This window comes from Macrobrachium nipponense, chromosome 38 (assembly GCF_015104395.2).
Source record: "Macrobrachium nipponense isolate FS-2020 chromosome 38, ASM1510439v2, whole genome shotgun sequence".
Lineage (NCBI taxonomy): Eukaryota > Metazoa > Arthropoda > Malacostraca > Decapoda > Palaemonidae > Macrobrachium > Macrobrachium nipponense.
Genome location: NC_061098.1, coordinates 42,714,341 through 42,736,840, shown reverse-complemented (window position 1 = coordinate 42,736,840; position 22,500 = coordinate 42,714,341). Strand labels below are relative to the sequence as shown.

Genomic DNA, 22,500 nt, shown 5'->3' with positions numbered 1-22,500 from the left:
TTTGTGTGCAAAAACACTGCACTAGTGCACATTCATTCCCAACTGTGTGAAGTCTATGGAGAAAAGTGTGTGAGCGTACAACACGTGCGCAAATGGTGCAGAGAATTCAAAGACGGATGTACAGACGCCCATAACTCATTTCAGAACCGGAGAGGAGCTGAAAGAAGAGGTTTTAAGCTACCTTCGCTGAGCGGCAGGAGAGTTCTATGATTCAGGCATAAAGATGGTACACCGCATGCAAAAATGCATTGATCTCAACGGCGATTATGTCGAAAAATATGAAAAAGTCTAAGCTTTCCAAAAATGTATTATTCAATGACAATAATAATGTTTTTCATTGTGAAAAATCTTTGGGAACCTTCTTTTACGGACAACCCTCGTATTTGATGATAACAAACATGCAAGTATCCTATTTACTTTCTTTTGCTGCTTTGTTTTCCGTTATTCATTCATTTTACTTATTTCGTTGACAATGACTGGAAAATTAAGCATTTTCAACATGCATGCAAAGCGCAAGTACACGTTTCATGTTGATGACTTTAATTCACGTTAAAAGTACCCAGCTATAAAGAAATATAACTGATTTTATTGTCCCGTTTATATTCGAATATCCTTCTAAATTGGTCTCCGGAACTCTGCTGTCAGGATAGGAACAGTCATTCAATAAAAGTTTATGTTCACTCATTCATATTTTTCCACGTGTAAAGGCCTCGGGGTTGTGACTATTAACCTATTCAACTAGATGGAAAGCCGAGGATAGAGTTCAGAAGAATTTAATGGTTTTAATCTCTCTGTGGTTTTAGCGGTAAAGGCTGATGTTTATTTGTTGTTTTTGCCTAACTGCTTCACAAGAAGGTGCATACATTGATTCTGATACATTGACACTGGCGATGACAACACGTATCATCAGTATTTATCGCTTGCTCGGGAAGTACTAATATGTTGTTGCTGCTCTTGCTGTTTTGTTCTTGTTGGGGGCTAGGAAAGCCCTATGAAAAAGCCTAAACAGTTTTGCGTTGAGTTAAAGTTAAAGATACAGGAATTTTTGGTTAGGATATTTTATTTATTTATTAGAATGAAAATGTAAGAAATAAATAATGTGCATGTTGAACAGTACAGTACAATTATTTGTAATAAAGTAAATGGTATTTATTTTAATTTCGTTGGTGAAACAACGTGCTATTTGACCGTAGATTTTAGCATGCTCCCCGAGTACGCTGTAGGTCGGATCACCCCTTGTTTTGGTATAGACGGTTGAGTTAAGACCCTCATATAAGATGCTTATTGATTTCAGAAAGTAGAAACCCAAAACGGGTATCATCCCATAGCTAGTTGCGTCTCTTGATGGAAGGGCTATTGCACAGGGTACCTGGGTACCAATTGCTCGAGTATAAATTCTTACTTTTAAAAATTTTGGTTTAAAAAGACCCAATGTTCACATAAAAGATTTGTTCAAAATTTTTGCCATGACACGAGTTAAAATGACAGGTCAGGTGTATTTAAGAGTTGCACTTGGAAGCGGAAACTTTTTAGGAGAAGAAAAACCAAGTGACTAGACAACCTCAATTCTTCACTGCAATTTCATTCTGAAGAGATGGCTCCTGTAGTCGTACCTATGGAAGGACTTTGGGCCTCTGGGTTTAAGATACTGATTCATTCAGCCACAAATTGATATTGGCTCTGAAAGAGCGGGCAGTCAGTGAAGTGACATGCTTGGCAGTGTACTGGTCTCTCTCGATGTCCTACCACGGGGAGATATTCGTTAGCTCCTAGGATCGCCAACTTTTGAGCATGGAAGGCATCCAGATACATTCTGGGTACGTCTAGCTTTCTCTTTTGGCGAAGGCTGGGCAGTTAATCTGTGCCTCAAGTCATACAGGAGGCTCAGTGCCTCGGGTCATTCAGGTGGCTAGGCATCCTCTCCAAGTTGAGGTCAGTACCTGGAGTAAAAGTTTTATCAGAATCCCAGAGCTCAAGAGAAGATAAGAAGCAACAAGGGACTAATAGAATGAGATCAAGGAGACAATTTTCCACGACCAACTGTCAGCATGTCGTGGCAAGCAAACTTAATTAATAGAAGATTATAAGTCTACGAGAAGAAATTTTATCGAGATAATGTAGTCAGCATGATAATATAAAAACACCCGAATAAATATTTGTAATCTCCTAATCTACTCAGTGAAGTATCAACAGAAGATTGTTACCACACACACACACACACACACACATACACACACACACACACATATATATATATATATATATATATATATATATATATATATATAGTTAGTAATGAATGAGAGAAGTTACAGAAAAAGTGGTATTTACACGAAGAGATCTATCCACAATTGGGCCATTTTAGGTCACTCCCATTGATAATTCTTCTTTAATCCTCTTAAGCGTTGATTGAAGGAAGATTCTATCTACATCTGAATCCCAGGCACCCTTTGAGATGTTCATTACTTGTCTTTGTTTAATCAAGGCCGATTCTATCATCCGACTTTTGTATCCACAGTTACTGCTATGAATCAAATGTGACAAATTCCAGTCAGTTTATTCTGTGGTTATGGTTACTTATATGGTTGAAAATAGCTGAGTTCTGTTGTCCATACCTAACTGACCGTTTATGTTGTATTAATCTCTGGGGAAGTGATTTTCCTGTAAAACCGATCTAAGATTGGTCACAGTCCAGGCATGGGATTTCGTAAATGCCTGTGTCCTTGGGGGATGTCTTTTGTTGGACGTTAATTAAGGATTTGGCTAAGGTCTTGGGTAAGGACATGCTAACAAGGGATAAAGGGTTAGATTTTCCGAGAGTTTGGGTCCACCATCTAAATCCTGTCCAGATGTGTAATTTTCATTTTATTGTTGGCTGTTTTTCTGGTCTTTGTCTTGAATGGGGTAGGTAGAAATTACGTTTGCTTTGTGAATTGCTTTTCTCGTATATGATCAGGATACCTTATTAAAGATGAAAGCTGCTTACGAATTAGTTCAAATTCTTTTTCCAGGAAATCTGGGGAACAAATTCGTAAGGAATGTCGTGATAGCTAAAGTTTTTCTGTATATGGTAAATTTGTATTTTGTCGTGCTCTCTATTATTATAAGATCAGAAAAGCACCTTTGTTGTCTGTTTCCCATTCACTTTAAATGTAAAATTTAAATTTGAATGAGCTGGGGCACTAAAAGCGTTCAATTTTAAAAGGAATTATCCCAAATGTTTAATATCATCAACATATCTCACCCACAGCATGTTTTTTGGGTTTTATTTATTTAATTACTGTACTTTTCTTTCTATATTTTGGCGTTTTTATAGGCTCCATTTATTAGATGGAATTTTTTTGTAACAGAAACATTTTTTACCAGTTAATTTATATATATATATATTATCTATATATATATATATATATAGATTATATATATAATATATTAATATATATATATCTTAGTCCGTTTCGCTTTTGCGAAAGACTGTTTGTCTTTTCTTACGACTGTTATTCCGTAAGCAATTCTGGTTCCTTCTTTCTCCTATGTGATATCTTAGTAGGAGTGGTTTCTTCTTAAAGTAAAAGGAAATGATTCAAACGGATAAGTTGAATAAACAATAGAACAACTTTATTACTGAAATCCATAACAAGAGAGACAGTTCGGGTCGTGGAGACCGGTTCCGTTTTTATCGCTAGAATGAAACCTGACTTCTTAGAGCATCACGTTGATAGCGAAAACATTAGCTATCTCAGCGATTCACATAAAAACATACGTAGTCCGAGGCTCGGAAGTTACAAGTTTCCGGCGCAGGTTAACAGGTCAACCGCTTCCATGGGAAGTTGTTATGAAAGGTTAAAAGAATGCAAAACGATGACATTTCCAAACAAACTAAACCAGGCTACTGCAGACATCGCATAGCGTGATCTAGATTTGCCTTGTCACGTAGGACCTCCTAATTCGCCAATGCCTCAGGTCATGGGTTTTTTTTGATTTACAGATGTATTCTAAAAATGTATTTATTACATTAGGCTCGGACAGCTACCATTCAAGCCTTGAATAACAAAAGTTACTTTAAACATGGTTCTTAGATGTGCTCGTAACTATATGTTTAGATATAAAACATAACAAGTCCATTAAATGCATAAAAAGGTTCTGTTACATACCCTTTTTTGGACATATTCACTAAACAAAGATAAATGCATGAAAATTTAGTCCATGGTTTTGATAATAATAATTATTAGGTACCAAAAAAAAACAAAAAAAAAAATCAAAAGGTAAAAATCAAAAGGTAAAAAATCAAAACAAAGGTTACATGTATACATGAAGATTATGGTAATAGTAAACCTTGATGAGAATAGAGGTTACTGGTATATTATTGGTAATAGGTAACCTGATTAAGAAATAGCGGTTACTGGGAAAACACAAACCATGATCATGGTTAATTGTTAAAGAGTACTTGTCACTCTTTGTAATAGATAAATATAAATGTACAATGGTATAACCATATAAGTGTGCACAGATTAATATATAGGGCTGGTATATTTTATTAGGTGCCCGCCCGAAAAATACTTTTAGAGTATTTATATATATATATATGGGATATTTGGGCTAATATTTTTATTAGGTGCCTGGGAAGATACTTTTAACTGTTCAAATGCAAAAGGCGTGAGTTCTTTCTTGTCCCACATTTTGCCAGCATACAGACCGCTTTTCACACACTACACAATTCCAGACAATTTTTTCCTAGGCACCAAATGAAATGGCCAGTTTTTCAGGCGCCCTGAACGTATACGCCTTGAGCGCAAAACGGGTAGGTCATACTGGACGTGAACAACACGTTTCTTGGAGATCTTCTGTGTACGCCTCAGCCTACGCCAAGCAAAGATGTTGACGGTCGATAACCCAATATGGCCATCACGCTCAACCGGCCAGCAGCACGTAGTAACGAAGATTTTCTCCACTGCATAAGTCGGTGACGCGTGGGGTTCTCTCAGCCAGTTTGCGTCAAACGATGAGCCACCCGCGCGTTGTATGGGAGAGGTAGTGATGGATAATTGTAGTCGCCCAGGTATAGTTCGCAAAATAACGTCTTTCTAATTCGTATTATCGTGTTGACCCCTCTGACGGTGTAGTTTGTAGATGTCCCCGTACAACCATCAGCTGCAACAAAGACTGGGGAATGGGCGGTGGTCCCGTCCGGGCATTCGACTTGAAAACCGTCTTTGTCATATCGGATCCAGGAGCCATTATTCATTCTGTAATTGAACTTATTACTGTAAAAGGGATAAAAGTTTCTTCAAGACAACCTTCGCGTGTATTAGAAAGAGAGCCGTTTAGCACTATGCCTAACTCACATGAATCCATTTGATATAGGATAGAATTCAAAAGAGTCAGCTGTACAAACTTTTTATTCATGGCTTCCTGAACAGTTGAGTGAGTTTCTCTTAAGTCTTTAATGACTGTAATGATTTCCTATCAAGAAGAAATCAGAACATTGTCCCGTCAAATTGGATATTACTGGACTTGAGTTTATTCGTCATGAAAGTGGAAAACGGTGCTATTTTGTTATGATTGCCAGCATCGGAACAGAATCAAAAGGTATAGTGATCATAATCCTATAATTTTCAACGCTTGACTGATATTAGCTTATACTAGAACTCTTACTTTATGGGCGTCTAATAAAGTAAAGAATATAACCTAGTTTCTCCGTACCGTTCTCAAAGTTAACGTCAGATCTTTAATAGCATAAGGTATGGAGATAACACACCTTTTGTCGCTAACGTAATAGCTTCGTACATAGTCCTTTGATTTCTTAATAAAATGTGATATTTTGACACGGATATGATCTATTTTTCGAACTATAATAAGTCTAAACGTAGCCAGCAAATGTTTGAACTTCCATAATCTGATCGATATTACTAGAATGTTCCCCCCCCCCGTTCACCAAACTCATTATTTGATGATTGAAGATAACTGGCTGCAAAGTTCAGACAAAGCTAATTCGTTTTGTGTTGCAAAAACTCAAATCTTTTATTTTGATTATTTAATCTTAAGGCGATTTGAAATTCCTAAGCCTAGACTCGCAACGATCCAAGATGTTTAGTCCAGCAAGAATAAGCATTGGCGTGCGTGTTTGAGATTATTGTGCCGCACAGACCACATCAGCAAGTCACGAGCAAGTTTCCTCTGGCCTCAGCGGTTTTATTTTGTATGTTCGTAAGATAACATTTCCGCGACGCTTAGGGGTTTGAGTTAGCATGAAAATGACGTTGGTGCATTTCCTTAAGCGAATGGCAAACCTCATCAGTCCATTCGTTTAAGTTAAGGACGTCATCTTCAGGCAAAAATATGGCTTGCATATCACTTCTATGACTATATTATCGACACAATAAAAATGTCTTTCTTTCTCTCGATAATCGAGCCATGATTAAATTCTATTTCTTTCTCATCTTAGCGCTCTTTCTATACAACAAAGATGTCTGAACACACAATATTACTCCCTAACAATAACAGATTCATTTTGGAAAACCTGCAATGAGTAAAATATATGTAATAACTCATGTTAAAGAATATGTTTACATACAAATATGATTGTATACTATATATAAATTATTATACAAGTTTTTCATAAATAAACACCATTTTTCCCTCCCCACTCCATCTACCTTCTTTAGATTCTGGATATGTGCCAATGGAGAACTAATTCTCATATCAGTGGGGTTTTGGATACATTTTGAAACCCTAAATCTTATTGGCCGTTAATGTTTCTAAAATGTTAAACGGACTTCAAACTTAGGTGTCAGTTTATATTTAATTTGAACCTTTACGTACGTATACTTGTATGTATACCTTATCGCCCACAGCATATGTTCTAGTTGGCTTAGCTATTTTATCATGATTCTTTTCATTTTCATTAGTAATTTGTGCTTCTTCTAGATTCTTACGAAGTATATTATATCGACTTTATGCTTGCATCCATAACATCCTTTAGAGGATTTGATAACATTTAAATTGTAGGCGTTAATACATGGAAAGGTGTTCTAGCTGGGATACCGTACAGTGCCTCGTTATGCGGTGTCATTTTAATAGACACATGATATGAGTGATTAAGTGCTTAGTACCGCAGGTATGGCATGTCCCAGTTGGGTGTCTGCCCCCCTAAGGTGGACCCTTAAAATGTTTTTAAAACCTTACGATTTGCCCTTTACCACTAGCCCATTAGACTCTGGGTGATAGATCATGGTATTGATTTTCTTTATGCAAAGGATTCTTAGCAAAGGAGTTAGAAAGAAATGATTATTTGAAACTCCCCGCCAGAGTCGATATGATTGTGTGTGGAATTCATGTTTACAATGTAGCACTCGTAAAACTTTCTAGCGCACTCCGACTGCGGTTTTTGTTTTAATCGCTATCATTTTCTGTATCGATCAAGGGTATCTATGATTACTAGGAGGGTTTATTTCCTCGGTCTGACTCGTAAAATCCTGTTAATAAAATCTAAGTGTACTCTTTCAAAGGGTTGATTTGGCACGGGGGTAAGCCCCTAGGCTGACAGGTGTCTGGCATGTGCCCTTTGTATTCTTGACAAAAGTGCGGACAATTTGTTTTCTAGTGCTTTTTTATATCTGTAAGCATCGTATGCCAAATAAAATAAAGATCTTTGGCTTTCTGTGACATTAGGGAATAACCCGGGTGTCCATGCAGTGGATTTTCATGCAACCATTTTTTAAGACAGTGGGTGATGAATGAGATAGGTACCACCACCTGGTTGTTATTCAGCTGTGGTGTGTTTGCGGTTTTTCCTCGTCACGGATCTACACAGGATATTATCTTTGATTATAATTCTGCTGCTTATACTTTACATATTTCCTTTTCCTTCGGATTTCCGTTTAACGCAATTATGATTTTTTCTTATTTGTTGATCTTTTTCTTTGTTTCTGTCTGTAATAGTTCAAGCACTTCCAAGCCCAGATCTTCCTGTTCAGATATATTTTAACAATGGGCGTGGGAGGGGTTGAGATATCTTATTTAATTCAGCTAATGGCGGCGTACAAGATAAAGAGGGTTGCATGATAATGTGCGTCAGCAATGATATTTGCTTTCCAGGTAAATACCCGATCCTCGCACCAAGTCTTGGATGATCATGTGCCACCGAGATTTCGCTTAGTTGCTGTGACACTAAAGCCTTTAAAGAAAGTCGGTTAGGGGCTTATGATCAGTGAGAACCTTGACGGGGATTTACCGTATATTATAATTTAAAATGCACGAGTGAATTAACAATAGCGAGCCTTCCTTGTCTATTACTGCATATTTACTTTCGGAAGGTCTCAGTTTACGTGAATAAAAAGCTATGGGAAAAAACTGTTTATCATATTGTTGAAGCAATACCCCACCTACTCCTAGGTCTGAGGCGTCTGTTGCCTATAAGAATTCCTTACGAAGTCAGGAAATTTCAAGATAGGAGAACTACACAGTTCATCTTTCAATTTATTTGACGGCCTGTTGATGATTTTTCAGACCTTATGAAACTACGCCCTTTTTTTATAAGATCGGCGGTTAGGGGAGCGGCTATGATTGAGTAGTTGCGTATAAAGAAGCGGGCGATTAGTATCCACTACATCCGAGAAATTGCTGTATTCCCTTTACTTTAGTAGGTATCGGAAAGTTACGGATAGCCGTTACCCTTATCATGGACTACTTTAAGACCTGACTAGACACCGTTGAACCTAAATTAGAGTAGTTCTGTTTTAAAAAATTCACACTTACTTATCTTTACCTTAGGTTATGCTGCCTTAGTCCTTTGTAGCACTAACTCTAATTTGCGTAGATGTTCTTCTAAGGTATTAGAAAAGCATTACTAGGTCGTCCATATAGGCAGTTAGGATATCCTCCTAACAAGTCTCCAAACACAATGTTTTATCATTCTAGTAAAAAGTTTATAGGAGCACAACGTAAACCAAAAAGGCAAATACAGAAAATTCATAATGTCCCCTTGCGGTGTGCTGAAGGCAGTGTATGGGATACTCTCTTCTTCAAACGGAATCTGATGGAAGCCCTTTAGTAGGTCCAAGCCTGGTAAAATATTTGTTCGACCTAGTAGAGATAGATATCGTCAGTACATGGCACTGGGAATCGGTCAGGGATTGTTTCTCCTCATTTAAGCGACGAAAATCGACGCATATCCGCCAAGTTCGATCTTTTTTTCGGTACTACTATTAAACGGAAAATTATAAGGGCTGTTTTGATTTTCCTAATGATTCCTTCTTTTTAGCATTTTACCTACTTCCTCAGTTATCTCATTCTGAAATTTCATAGGAAGTCCCTGGTTACGAAGGTACATAGATTACTTTCTGTTTTTTTCCTTTAGCCTTATTTGATGCTCGATGAACATCCGTTTTTCCTAAGGTTCCATCAGTAGTGGAAAAAACATCATGATATTTCAGTTTTAAAAGATTAAAAATTTAAAAAAATTTCTGCTGAATTTTCTTCTTCTTGAATGTCCTTATTGATTTTGTTCTTTATAGATTGCAAAGATTCATCCGCAACTGATTGAGCGTGATTGATCTCAGCTACGGTAAGAATGCGATGTTTATAAACTTCCACATCCAAGATATGTTGATTTTTGTGGATTGCTAAAGTGGTATTCAGATGATTACAGACTTCGATGTTACATTGTTGTTGTGAGCCGACTGTATAAATGGCTTGTGTGACTGATAATCCGTGTGTTTTCAGAGTGCCGGAAAGGATTAACATTTCAGATCCTGTGGCAAGGTTTTCTTACATGCACTAATATGTTCGAAGTTACGTTCGGCTCGAGAGTTTGCGTGCAAGCTGATATTACGGGCGAGCGAGAATTCTGTTTGGGTCGCATGGATTATTTCTTGGTTTATGAGACAAAGTGATTGGTTCTTCAATATGTTACTACTCTGTCTGTCTCCTTATTATCTAAAACTGATTTTAGGGTATTAGAAGACTTACAGAATTTTCCTTTGATATACACGCCGTGTTTTGCAGGGGCTAAGGTAATATTTTGAGTGCCCATAGACGGGTATCCGATAATTACAGCGGGATACATATTAATGTTTTGTACAACGATAAAGGTATCGGAAAACGTGCGCTTACCGACCTTGTACTGAACATGAGTTACTCCTACCACATTTAATTCATTATTTCCTATACCCGAGAGTCTTATTCTGGACTTCTCTATAGGGAAGTTTGAAAAGAGTAAATGATGAGTCCTTAAATCCATGATATTACGTGGACTACCAGAATCAAAGAACAAAGTAAATGACTTATGGTCCAAATTTACTGCATGTAAGGTTGGTCGTAACTCGTCTTGACTTATAATTGCGTGAATTTGTTGCAAATCTACAGGAACCTGCACAGATTTTTTGGATTCGGCCGTGTGTTTCACAGGAAAATCGATTTCCTCACAATGATCTGTTAAATGATTAAACTGATTATTTGATACAAAAGATGTTGATATGGATGACCCAACATCGTCCTCTCCCCCCTTGGAGCTAACTACGTAGTATTTGCTTTGTTTAGCACTCCTTGAAAATTCGCTTGACCTTCCAAGTTCTGGCTAGACGGCCCAGGAACAGAGGTACCTGAAGCACGATTTGTTTGTTTTTGCTGTTGAGCAGCATTTCCGTTTGCTTGTTTCTTTTTATAGTACTGAGGACCCTTCTTTTGATTTCATAGGCAACTGTTTGCGTGTTTTTAGGATCCTGCTGTTGATTCCGCGAGTAGCAACAATTATATGAATGTGTGGTACTGTTATGAATTAAACAAAAACGCGTCCGACAGTCTGAAATCATGTGACCTGGTCGTTTACTGTTATAACAAACCATCCCTGCAGCTTGATTATTATTATGGACCACGTTTACTTGTTGTGGTTTATTCTCATTTTTTGCAAAAACTTGAGTAAGCGAGGGATCAAGGTCGGTACATTTAGACATGTGTTTTTTTATTTGTTTATACACATCTAACTCCGTACTGTTGGGCTGCAATTTTTTTGTCCAAAACACCGCACTAAAGCTTCAGGCAACATGGCTGTAATGGTCGTGAGGTATATTAGACAGATAAAATCTTTCACGGCGATTCTGGCACTCGTAACCCACCCGGAGTTACTTAAACTATCTTGATATTCATTTAGCCGGTCGGCAATTAGCGCCGCCCGCTCGACATTAAGCTGAGTCATAGAGGCTTGGTTAAGATATTTTCTTAATGCCAATACTACATCTAAAGCCTCTCACCCCATACACGGCACGTAACCTAATTTTGAACACGTCCATGTAGCCGCCTCTTGGAAAGAAACACCTCTTAGATATGCACTTGCGTCTCATTTAGAAAAGTCTATGAAGCTTTTGGCTTCCTGTAATTGTACAGCTGGGTCTGTGATGCTTTTTGCATTTAAATGAGCGTCTACAGATGAGATCCATGCCTCAACATTTTGAGGCAGGAACCCATTGACCCGACCTTGAAAAGGGACAATTGCTGACCTCGCGCTCACGAGCGTCACCACATTCGGGTTGCCAGCCGCAGTAGTTGCCAGTGTTCACTTTTACTTTTTTCTTATCACTCCTATTCCTTGCGGGTCCTATCAAAATATCTATAAGAATACACTCGACCACTACGTAAACGCATATGCAATATACTGTAATAAATGTGTTGCAAGTAATAGGAAAACCCCACAAAAAGATAATAGAGTACAGATAATTGATAAAGATATTATTCGGAGAATTCCTGCAAGAAAACAATTAGCAACAACGAGAGAAAAAAAAAAATAGTCTGCGGGCGAGAACTCGTAGTTGAAGATTGATTCTCGTAATGAATGAAGATTAAGATGGCAAACAACTCACCTCCTGTAATATTGGACGATCGATTCCTGATGAACAACACTTCACTGAGAAAAAACCCTGAAGTAGATAAAATTCTACCTCAGCTCTGGGTTATATGGGGAAGGATTGTTGACATGGGATGACGTCACAGTTTTCCTCTCTCCCGCGTCGGAAGTCATGATGACGTCACGGTCTCCTCTCTTCCTCGCGTTGCATGAAGAAGTCCAAGATTGATGACGTCATCAGCCCCCTTCTCGCGTTGCTTCCTCTTGGCCTACTCTTCGCGTCCTTGCTAGTATCGCGGCATTTTAAAAAAACTTGTTTGTTTTGTGCATCGTCTCTTCTTTGTGTAGTGTTCGACTTTCCTTCTCTTGCACTTTACGATGCTGCTTTGAGCAAGTATGCTACAATATTCAGCAGTACACAAAATATAATGCTGCCTGTGCCTGTCTGCTCGCTCTGCTCTGCTCTGCTCTGCTCTGCTCTGCTAATCTCTGCTCTCTCAAGTAGCATCTGTTTACGAACGAAAACGCACTTGAAGAACTGTTGTCTAAGGTTCTGAACATTCCCCCGACTCCCACCGTCTCTGTCCTTCTTGAGAAACGAAAAATAGAAAATATTTCTTGGAAGTTTCTCTCAGCCGCTTTCCAGTATTTCAAGAGGATCTTTTCTCCTCTTTTCTCTAACGTCTGTTTCCTTCGTTATTTTGATTTCTTTTCATTTCCCTCACGAAGCAAAAAGTCGCTCATTTCCCTTTTCGTTAGGTATCCATTAAAAGAAATTGGATCCTGGATTTCATTTAAAGAGTGGCATTCATTTATTTTGACGTCAGTGAATTTACTTCATTGGAATATACGCTGTGGAGTTAGGAGGAGTTACAAAGATTAGGGCGTCTAAAAGACTTGTTAGTCCATCCTCAGAGGAGACATCATGTGCTCACTTATCTCTAAGAGCAGGTTTTATTTTTCATTCATTGTCCTGATGATTTTGCCAAGCTTTCTTGTAAACTCTTCCACACTGTTGCTGTTTGCAACTTGTGGTGGCAGTTTATTCCACTTGTCACATATCTTGTCTGTGAAGAAGTTTCCGTGATGGGATGTGCTGTATCTCTTCAGTTCTAGTTTCCATCCATTATTTCTTGTCTGGACAATATTATCGGAATTGAGTGTGTGTGTGTAAGAGAGAGAGAGAGAGAGAGAGAGAGAGAGAGAGAGAGAGGGGGGATTAGGGGAGAGAGAGAGGGAGAAGAAGAAGAAGAAGAAGAAAACTGAGAGAGAGAGAGAGAGAGAGAGAGAGAGAGAGAGAGAGAGAAGTTAGGTAGAGAGTGAGGGAGTGAAGAAGAAGAAGAAGACTAAGAAGACTGAGAGAGAGAGAGAGAGAGAGAGAGAGAGAGAGAGAGAGAAGAAGAAGAAGAAGAAGAAGAAGAAGAAGGAGAGAGAGAGAGAGAGAGAGAAATTGGTTTTCACCCTTTATTCTTGTAAACTCTTATCAGCTGATGTGTGGGTCTCCTACCATCCCATAATGTATAGAGTTCCGTCATTTATCACCCGTTTACGACTCAAGGCTTCAGGGGGAAGTCTCCAAAGAACCTGGAGAAATCGACGAGTGAAGAAGCCATTGAGACTGTTAAGGTTAAAATGAATCTGGTTAATGTGACCAAAACATTCATTATCTGTATGGATAGTGCTGGGTAGGGCATAGTAGGTCTAGTCCTTACGAGGTTTGTCAAGTCAATGCTTCTTGTGCGACATTTTTAGTTATCTGTAAAACAAAACTATCGACATGGCTCTTTGTCTCTCCGTCCGCACTTTTCCTATCCGCCCTCAGTCTTAAAATTACTGAGGCTAGGAGGGCTGCAAAGGGGTATGTTGATCATCCACCTTCCAATCATCAAACATACTAAAATGCAGCCTTCTAGCCTCAATTATCTTTTTTTTTATGATTAAAGTTAGCCATTTTCGTGCATCTGGCACCGGAACAGCACAGGCCAGACGGCCAGCTAAGAGTTCCACACAGCATTATATGCTGTACAAAAAAACGACTGCATTTTTTACTTGTGTCAACGGATGTTAAAATCCAACAACCCCAATGCAACCAGTCCGGTTCGTTGAGCAGATTTTTCCTACATCGCTGTAAATATTTTCCGCGCGGAAAACGCGAGCTTTTGTGTCGGGAAATTTTCACGAGTAAAAGGTGTAGCCACTGCTGCAGAAAAAGACCCAATTTTTGAATGGAATCCTGTTCGAAAGAACGTCAACTGATTTCGTCAGCGCATCTGAGAAGCTATAAGCATATATACGAAGCCTTGCCGTACCAAGAAGCTACGGTACCTGGGAATGAGATACATTTTTTCATTATTATTTTATTACAAAAAATCCTTTTACATTGTTATATGAATGTACATATATTTATATTTATAAAATATAGCTTAAAACTAACAAAAGTTACTGAACCACCAAATATATACTGCAAATATATACATTACAGTAAATCATTCATATTCATATCCAAGAAATTTTTGCAAAATAGACCTATACACTTTTTCTTCCAAGTTTCAGTAATTATGTATCTTTGAGCCATTATTTTACCAATTAGTTTTTCCTTCAATTTATAGTAATTTAATCTTACATCTCTGTTCATCCACAATTCAACGATGTAGGCAGTAATGATTAAAATTGCAGCATTCCTTTCTTTCTTTTTGATATGTGGAAGATCAAAATACAATATTCTTTACATCTAGGGAAACCTAATAGATATATTACGTAGGGTATTCTTCAACCACAATACAATTTCATTGTTTCTCTTACAAATGTATACTGTATGAAGAATTGTCTCTCTTCTGACAGTCTTTTACAAAAGCTATTATTTGCTACACCTAACTGACAAAGCTTTTTCTTAAAAGGGCAAAGCATGATGTACATATATTATATTTCTGTCATAAGGGTTTATAAATTTAACATTAATGTTATTCCATATTGAATTCCAGTCATAAGGGTATTTTTCAAGAACTGTTACTACACCGTTGACCCTAAATAACTCATTATACATAAAGGCCTGTCCACACGAGCGGGCCTGATCGGCGTGCTCCGGGGGTTGACGGGCAAATTCTGGCCGGTTTACCCGTGATTGTTTGTCCACATGGGTGAGGCGATGGAGAGTGGGCATGGCCCGACGATGCCAGTAGTGTGTTCAGTGCGGTACGATAAACATGGTACCTACCGCAAGAAGAGGATATTGTTTAGCATGATAATTGCTTTCTGTGTGAATGAAGAAGGAGAGAAAATGGTGCAAAGGCTGGCTCAGTAAAAGAAATGTATATGGTTAACGTACGTCTGCCAGGGTCGAAGCTCAAGTCATCGGGCACCACCATGGTGATTTTGCTACAAGACCCATCGGCAATTTAACGGTTTGCCGACAGTGTGCCCGTTAGAGGGGAAGTCCGCCGATCAGGCCCGATCGTGTGGACAGGCCTTAACCATATTTGTCATATATGGAAGGTTTTACTGTGGAACAAAAGATCCTTAAATAACTCACAATATTTCTGTAATATGGTGTCCCTATGAACGACACAGGCATACCTAAACTTGGTTTATTAATCATATTATTTACACAAATATTCAAGTGGTGATACAAATACATATGAAAATGACTCATTAAGGTACACTTTTAAAAAGCTAAGATAGTAGCAGTTACTGAGACTTATAGAATACATTTATCAAACCAATCCCTCCTTGATCTTTAGCCAAGTATAACGTCTCTTGTTCAATTGGCTAATAACCTTTGTTCCAGATATAACGAAAAGTTATTGTTTTCCATTAAGCATAAAAATCTTTTGGCATCGGATAAGTGTTTGCCAAGTACCAAATTTTCTAGCTAATAAGCGAGTTAATGATAATAGCTTTTTGCACAAGTGTTAAACGCCTGCTATATAGGGTTTTGATTTATTGTATTAAATTTTCCTTCACATAATTCCAGTTGAAATGCAGACATTCTTGATCATTATTAGAAAAATACACTCCCAATATCTTTATCCTATCATGTTTTTTCACGTCTAACCAATGGAGCGCCCAGTCTTTCTCTATTACTCATCTCCCAGTTCCGAATACTGAGGTCTTGCTTTTGTTCAACTTAGACACTGACAAAATCTTTTTCAAATCGTGAATCACATTTTCCAGCACATTTAAACCTTGTTTCATTCTCAATGAAAATACGTGAACCGTCAGCATATCCAGGAATTCACAACTTTTTGGCATTTGGCACGGGTAAGGAAAAAGGGATAACTTAGTTTTTATCATTCTGTAAAATGGATCAAGGTACACAGCAAAGGAGAATCATTGAAAGGGGCATCCCTGTCTCACTGGCTGCTTAACAACATATGGTTTGGATACAAACCATTTACCATCACCAGAACTAGTTATCTAATTATACAAGCCTCGTACCCAACAAATTGCTTTTTTTTTGCAAGACCAAAAGCTTTCAATATTTTAAGTACAAACTTTATACTTATTATTACACTCATTAGCAAAATATAATACATCTCTAATTAGAGTGTTACACTCTATGATACTTCTGCCTGGAATACAGAACTGTTTTCAGAGGAAATCATCTTATCAAGGCATGCTGTTAATCTTCTGCGTATAAGTTTAGACAGAATTTTGTAGTCCACGTTCAACATGCAAATAGGTCTCCAAATTTTTAGTAGCTTTATATCTCCAGTCTTTGGAATAATTCTTTATTAGACCGTGTCTCCGAGTCTCTGTTCACTAAAATACTTCTAAAGAGTTGTGAAAAACAACTTCAAGAAAATCCATTCCTATTACATGCCACTATTTCTTATAAAACTCCACTGGAAATACCATCATTTCCAGGCGATTTATTATTATTCAGTCCATTAACAATACTTCCAGTTTCTTTGAGCGACGAATTTTTTAACATTTCCCTGTTATCATCATCTGATAACACATTTGGTATCAAACGTATTCATATTCGCAGTTTGCACTTACCTCTGACTCCGTGGACATTAAATTCACATAATAATCACTAATGTAAGTAGCTATACAATCAGTGTGCCTGAATAATCTGTCCCTCTTTTTCCACTTTCCTATATTTTCATGGTCATTTCACTCATAACTAGCTTTTGTGCCCTTGCCTTTTGCTTATTCAACAGGTAGTGAGGCAATTTCTCGCCCTCAATTTGTTCTTGAAGTCTACTTCTGATTCTCACTCCTTCAACACCTCATTCTTCAGTTTCGTAAAGTTAATAGTTTTAAGTTGATCTATTTCATTATAGTAGTAACCGATGAAATGCTAGCTTTCTCCAAGGCTCTTTTAGACCAACTCTCAAAATAGTTCAATCTTCCAAATTTATATTTATTTTTCTCTACCTGCTTTAATAAAGAAAACTTTAATTCTTTGTTTAGCATCATCCCACCATTCCCCAATATCTGAAAAAGAAGTTTTAGTCTTCTTAACACTTACCAGAACACTTAAATTTGTCCAAAATATCCGAATCCTCTAAAAGTGAAACATTCATTTTCCACAACCCTTTATACACTTTAATGTTTGGGTTTATAACAAATTCGAAACATACGCATCCTATGGTCACTAAAACTTTACAGGAATTGTATCTACATCGGTATTGGAATTGAACAAATTATCAACATATATCCTATCTAACCTTGCACCATAATCTGCTTTTACTTATGTATAGTGGAACAGCCTTTTTAAAACTATAAATGTCTTTCATTTTTAAACTCTTATTCAGATCTTTAAGACTTGAAGACATAAGATAGGAGTTACGTTTAGAACAATCTCTTTCACTAATAATACAATTGAAATCGCCCCCAAATATCAAATTTTCCGTATTACCTCTCAGGTAAAAGCACAGGTCTTGTTCAAAGAAACTTTCCCTTTCACCTTTCTTTGTCGATCCAGTAGGTGCATATACATTCAGGATGTGCAATAAACTCTGACAATGCATATCAGTAAAGAAAGTATCTTGCCCTCAGCATCCTTTTCTTCACTAAGGACCTGAATACTGCAAAGACTTTTTTTTTTATCAATATACCAGTACCACCTTTCAACATAACTGGGGTATTAAGAAAAATATAAAAATCTAAAGATAGAGACTCCTCTAGTAATTCAATAGTCTTAATATTATGTTCCTGAAAGAGAAAAATGTCTATTCTACTGAGCAGTAGAAATGATTTCAGCGCTTCCTGCTTTTTTAGCATTATTTAATCCATTAATATTTACTGTTGCAATTTTCATGTTCATTTAAAAAAAATGTTAACAGCTTCTTTATCCTTCTAGCACTTGGACTCACCTTTCTCTTATTGCACCCTTTACGAGTACTATTTTTATTTCTCATATTCTTACCCTTATTTTCACTTATAGCAAAACCTCCTACTTGCATATTTTCTTCTAACTCGTCGTCACTCCCTTTTATAGTAATCCAACTATTTCCATCCATACCATTCAATTCATCCATCACCGATGCTTCAGAGGATAAGTTCTGTTTTATTTTCCTGCTTATCATGGTCATCGGTCATCTAACAAATACTCGTCAACCAAGTTACTCTTACCAACGCTCACTTTTGGCAGTACATTCTGTGAAGGTTGAGTTTCCAAACCATCTGTATTTAAACCTACTTCGTCCATATCCAAATTACCATCACTTTTTATAGGTAAACTGTCTTCATATTCAATGACTCCTTCCGAAACTATGCACCTGGGCTCTCGGGATCTCGTACTTGTTTCAACAGCCAAACTGTGTGTCGCTCCGCTGTCAACCATTCTAACAACCTCAGGTTCATTATTAGCCACTACGTCATTATTTATACATTTCCCACACCATCACCTCTGACAACCCTCATGTACTACATCCATCATCACGGGTTCCTCAAAATAGCATTTATATCACTATTATCAGCTTCCTGGTTTTCTAAATCAATCAGGTCTTTTTCTGGTCGATGAATTTCTGCAGTAACTACGTGAGTCTGTAAAACCTCCTTTATTTCTGACTTGCCTAGATTACCCTGTTCACTGTCCATCTTTTGATAATCACCATGATCAACCACCATCCCACCGGTATACGTACCAGAAATCACGGATTCCTTTGTGCCCCGTAAATCGGGAAAGTCGGCACTCCTCAATTTAGCCCAAGTATTCACCTCCACCGCACAACCAGCAATCAAATGCCCCGTGCTACCACATTTTTTACAGGTACGAGGCTGCCCACTATATAAGACATTATATGTCTGACCCCTTATTGAAATATAGGAAGGGATATGTTTTTCTAGTTCCATGAAAATCGTTCTGTCCCCACTCAGAGCAAAACTGTAATGACCAAATCCAAGCGATCTCACGAATTTTTCACTTTTCCATAGAAGGAGAAAAAATTTTCAAGTACCGAAGACTGCATTTCGAAAGGTACACTCCTAATCTTAACGTAAGTGATTGCCTTGGACACATTGTTTATCTTCACTTCACCGCTATTGTACTTGATTAGCTTCTCATCATACCTTTCCATCAGGGAATCAAAAAAGGATTGGGACTTAACTTTAAACAGACACTTCGATTTTCCAGCGACACAAATGCCGTAAACCTCATTATCTGGAATCTTCATTACATCACGACATATTTCGGGCAATACATCTGAACTGTACACCTTATCATTTAAGAACGATATGCAGAAATTGTTTATCCTTCTTGTTAACGTCGTCATCATATCAACCATTTAGGATATCGAATGCCCTGTTGGGCACTCGATTTCAAGTAACTTGATAACTTGCGAACTAGGGTTACAGCTGAAAACCAAACAAGAGTATGGACGGGGCAGCAGTCAGGAGAACCTTCCCTCACGACAGCTCAAAGCGAACTCCTCTTAGAAGTGACAAAAGGAAATAGGATATCATCATCATAAGGTCAAAGTGACGTAGGAATCAGAAGCATTCACGCATCAGCCAATTTCCAACGGAAAACTTGGAACAGAAATACTTTTTGAAACATAAATACTTTGAAACAGAAATACTTTGAAACAGAAACACTTTGAAACAGAAACACTTTGAAACAGAAATACTTTGAAACAGGGGCGTGAATCAGCCGATATGACGATGACATGTTCACGTTCTGTGGCAGAAGCTGAGAGATATGAAGAAGGTATTTAGACCTAAACAGCCAGAGAATCACTAATTCAGGAACACGTTCAGTCATTCAAGCTTCTCAAACGTCTCCCATCACCCCCAGCTATTTTGTTTCTATTTACTATTGCATTATAGTTCCACGTTGGCCGAGTGCATTTCGCGCTCGGCTACCAACCCGGTGGTCCGAAGTTCGATTCTCGGCTCGGCCAATGATGAACCAGAGGAATTTATTTCTGGTGATAGAAATTCATTTCTCAACACAATGTAGTTCGGATCCCACAATGAGCTGTAGGTCCCGTTGCTAGGTAACCAATTGGTTCTTAGTCGCGTAGAAATATCTAATCCTTCGGGACAGCCTTTTATAGGAGAGCTGTTAATCAGCTCAGTGTAACTAAGATATACTTAACATTTAATTGATGCTTTATTTATGGGCGTTAGCGGATTGGGGGTGACTGAACAGGTCTGAGAAGTGGTTCTGACATTAAAGGTTTGTAATGTATTTAAATGCAACTTCTGAAGATGAATTAGTTTTACGAATATATCAGCTGCTATGAATAAAAGTTTCGAGCTACAGACGTTTTTTTTTTTTTTTATCGAATTAAATGGCGACATGAAAAACATTTTAGAGTGAAGTTAAATGTTTTCTTAGACTGGCCATCTCTCTAGAGGGGAAAAGTTAGGAGATAAGACATTTCCTATAAGAAAAGTTTAGGAAGTTGATATGGGCGGAAGGGCGTGTAACTATCTCTGCTCTCTCTCTCTCTCTCTCTCTCTCTCTCTCTCTCTCTCTTTTCCCAGAATTATTTCCATCATACTACAAGCTAAGAAAATACAGGCTGTCCATAAAGTCCCAGTACCATTACAAGTATTTATTGCTCATAATGATACTGGGACTTTATGGACACACTGTACAGTACCATTAGTATCACTCAGTCATTCTTTTTTCTAAACAGCAACAGAACAGTTCAAAACAATTGTTTATAGATGGATACGAGAGGTGTTGCTAATATCCAACTTCTTTTTGTGTCTGTATAAAGAAACCAATCACGTATCTGGATTTTCCAGACCATAAAACTCACTCGGTAAAAAGTTTAGAAACACAAACACCTCCAAATTTAGTACAATGCTGTATTTTGAGCAGATCAACGCGAATTTCAATGCAAGATGACTTGCTATATATTGCAATTTCTCACGATATAGTGTCTTCCACAAAGTGTTGAACGTCCGTTAAGCAAAGACAGTTATTTGGTTTGCAAATGAGGTGGCCAATTGCTACATCATGGGAAATGAGTTCTATTTCCAAGTTTGATCGAGCTGTAATGCGTATTTTTTCATCGATTATATTTTTCATGTTTCAATTCTGTATATTTGTACGCAAATTAGATAATATTTCATGGCAATCAATTCAAGAAAATCGCCATGAAGAGATTCCTTTACCCGTTCATTATTTATTTTTTCAAATCTGTTTGCTGACGCTACTTTTCAAAAGGTTACCACAAAAAAAAAAAAGTTAATTGACAACTACCTGAAATAAGAGGAAAAGTCTTGTCTTAATTCAGTGGAAATCGAAGCCTCAAATAATGACTAGGGTCTAAATTTTTACTCGTTCAAAAATTATTCATTTTCGCTCTCTGTGACCCAGTCCAGGTGTCCAGTGTAGGTTACTTATTCGAAAAATAGAAACGAAAAATAGAAAATATTTCTTGGAAGTTTCTCTCAGCCGCTTTCCAGTATTTCAAGAGGATCTTTTTTCCTCTTTTCTCTTAAGTCTGTTTCCTTCGTTATTTTGATTTCTTTTCATTTCCCTCACGAAGTAAACAGTCGCTCATTTTCCTTTTCATTAGGTATGTATTAAAAGAAATTGGATCCTGGATTTCATTTAAAGAGTGGCATTCATTTGTTTTGCCGTCAGTGAATTTTCTTCACTAGAATATACATTGTGGTGTTAGGAGGAGTTACAAGGAATAGGACGTCTAAAAGACTTGTTAGTCCATCCTAAGTGGAGACATCGTGTGCTCACTTATCTCTAGGAGCAGGTTTTACCGTTCATTCATTGTCCTGATGATTTTGCCAAGCTTTTTTGTAAACTCTTCCACACTGTTGTTGTTTACAACTTCTGGTGGCAGTTTATTCCACGTGTCACATATCTCGTATGTGAAGAAGTTCCCGTAATGGGATTTGCTGTATCTCTTCAGTTCTAGTTTCCATCCATTATTTCTTGTCTGGAAAATATTATTCGGAATTGTGTGTGCGTGAGAGAGAGAGAGAGAGAGAGAGAGAAGTATTGGATTTCACCCTTTATTCTTGTAAACTCTTATCATCTGATGTGTGATTCTCCGTCATTTATTCTTACGAGGTTTGTCAAGTCAATGATTCTTGTGCGACATCTTTCTAGTTGTCCGTAAATAAAACTATCGACATGGCTCTTTGTCTCTCCATCCGCACTTTTCATGTCAGCCCTCAGATCTTAAAAACTACTGAGTCTAGAGGGCTGCAAATTGGTATGTTGATCATCCATCTTCTAA

The 22,500-nt window shown here is 37.6% G+C and overlaps 1 protein-coding gene across 1 annotated transcript in view; it reads left to right on the top strand.

The window, feature by feature from the left end:
• Window positions 1-22,500, top strand: part of LOC135209485 (uncharacterized) — a 79,695-nt gene that overhangs the window by 48,398 nt on the left and 8,797 nt on the right. The window lies entirely within an intron of this gene.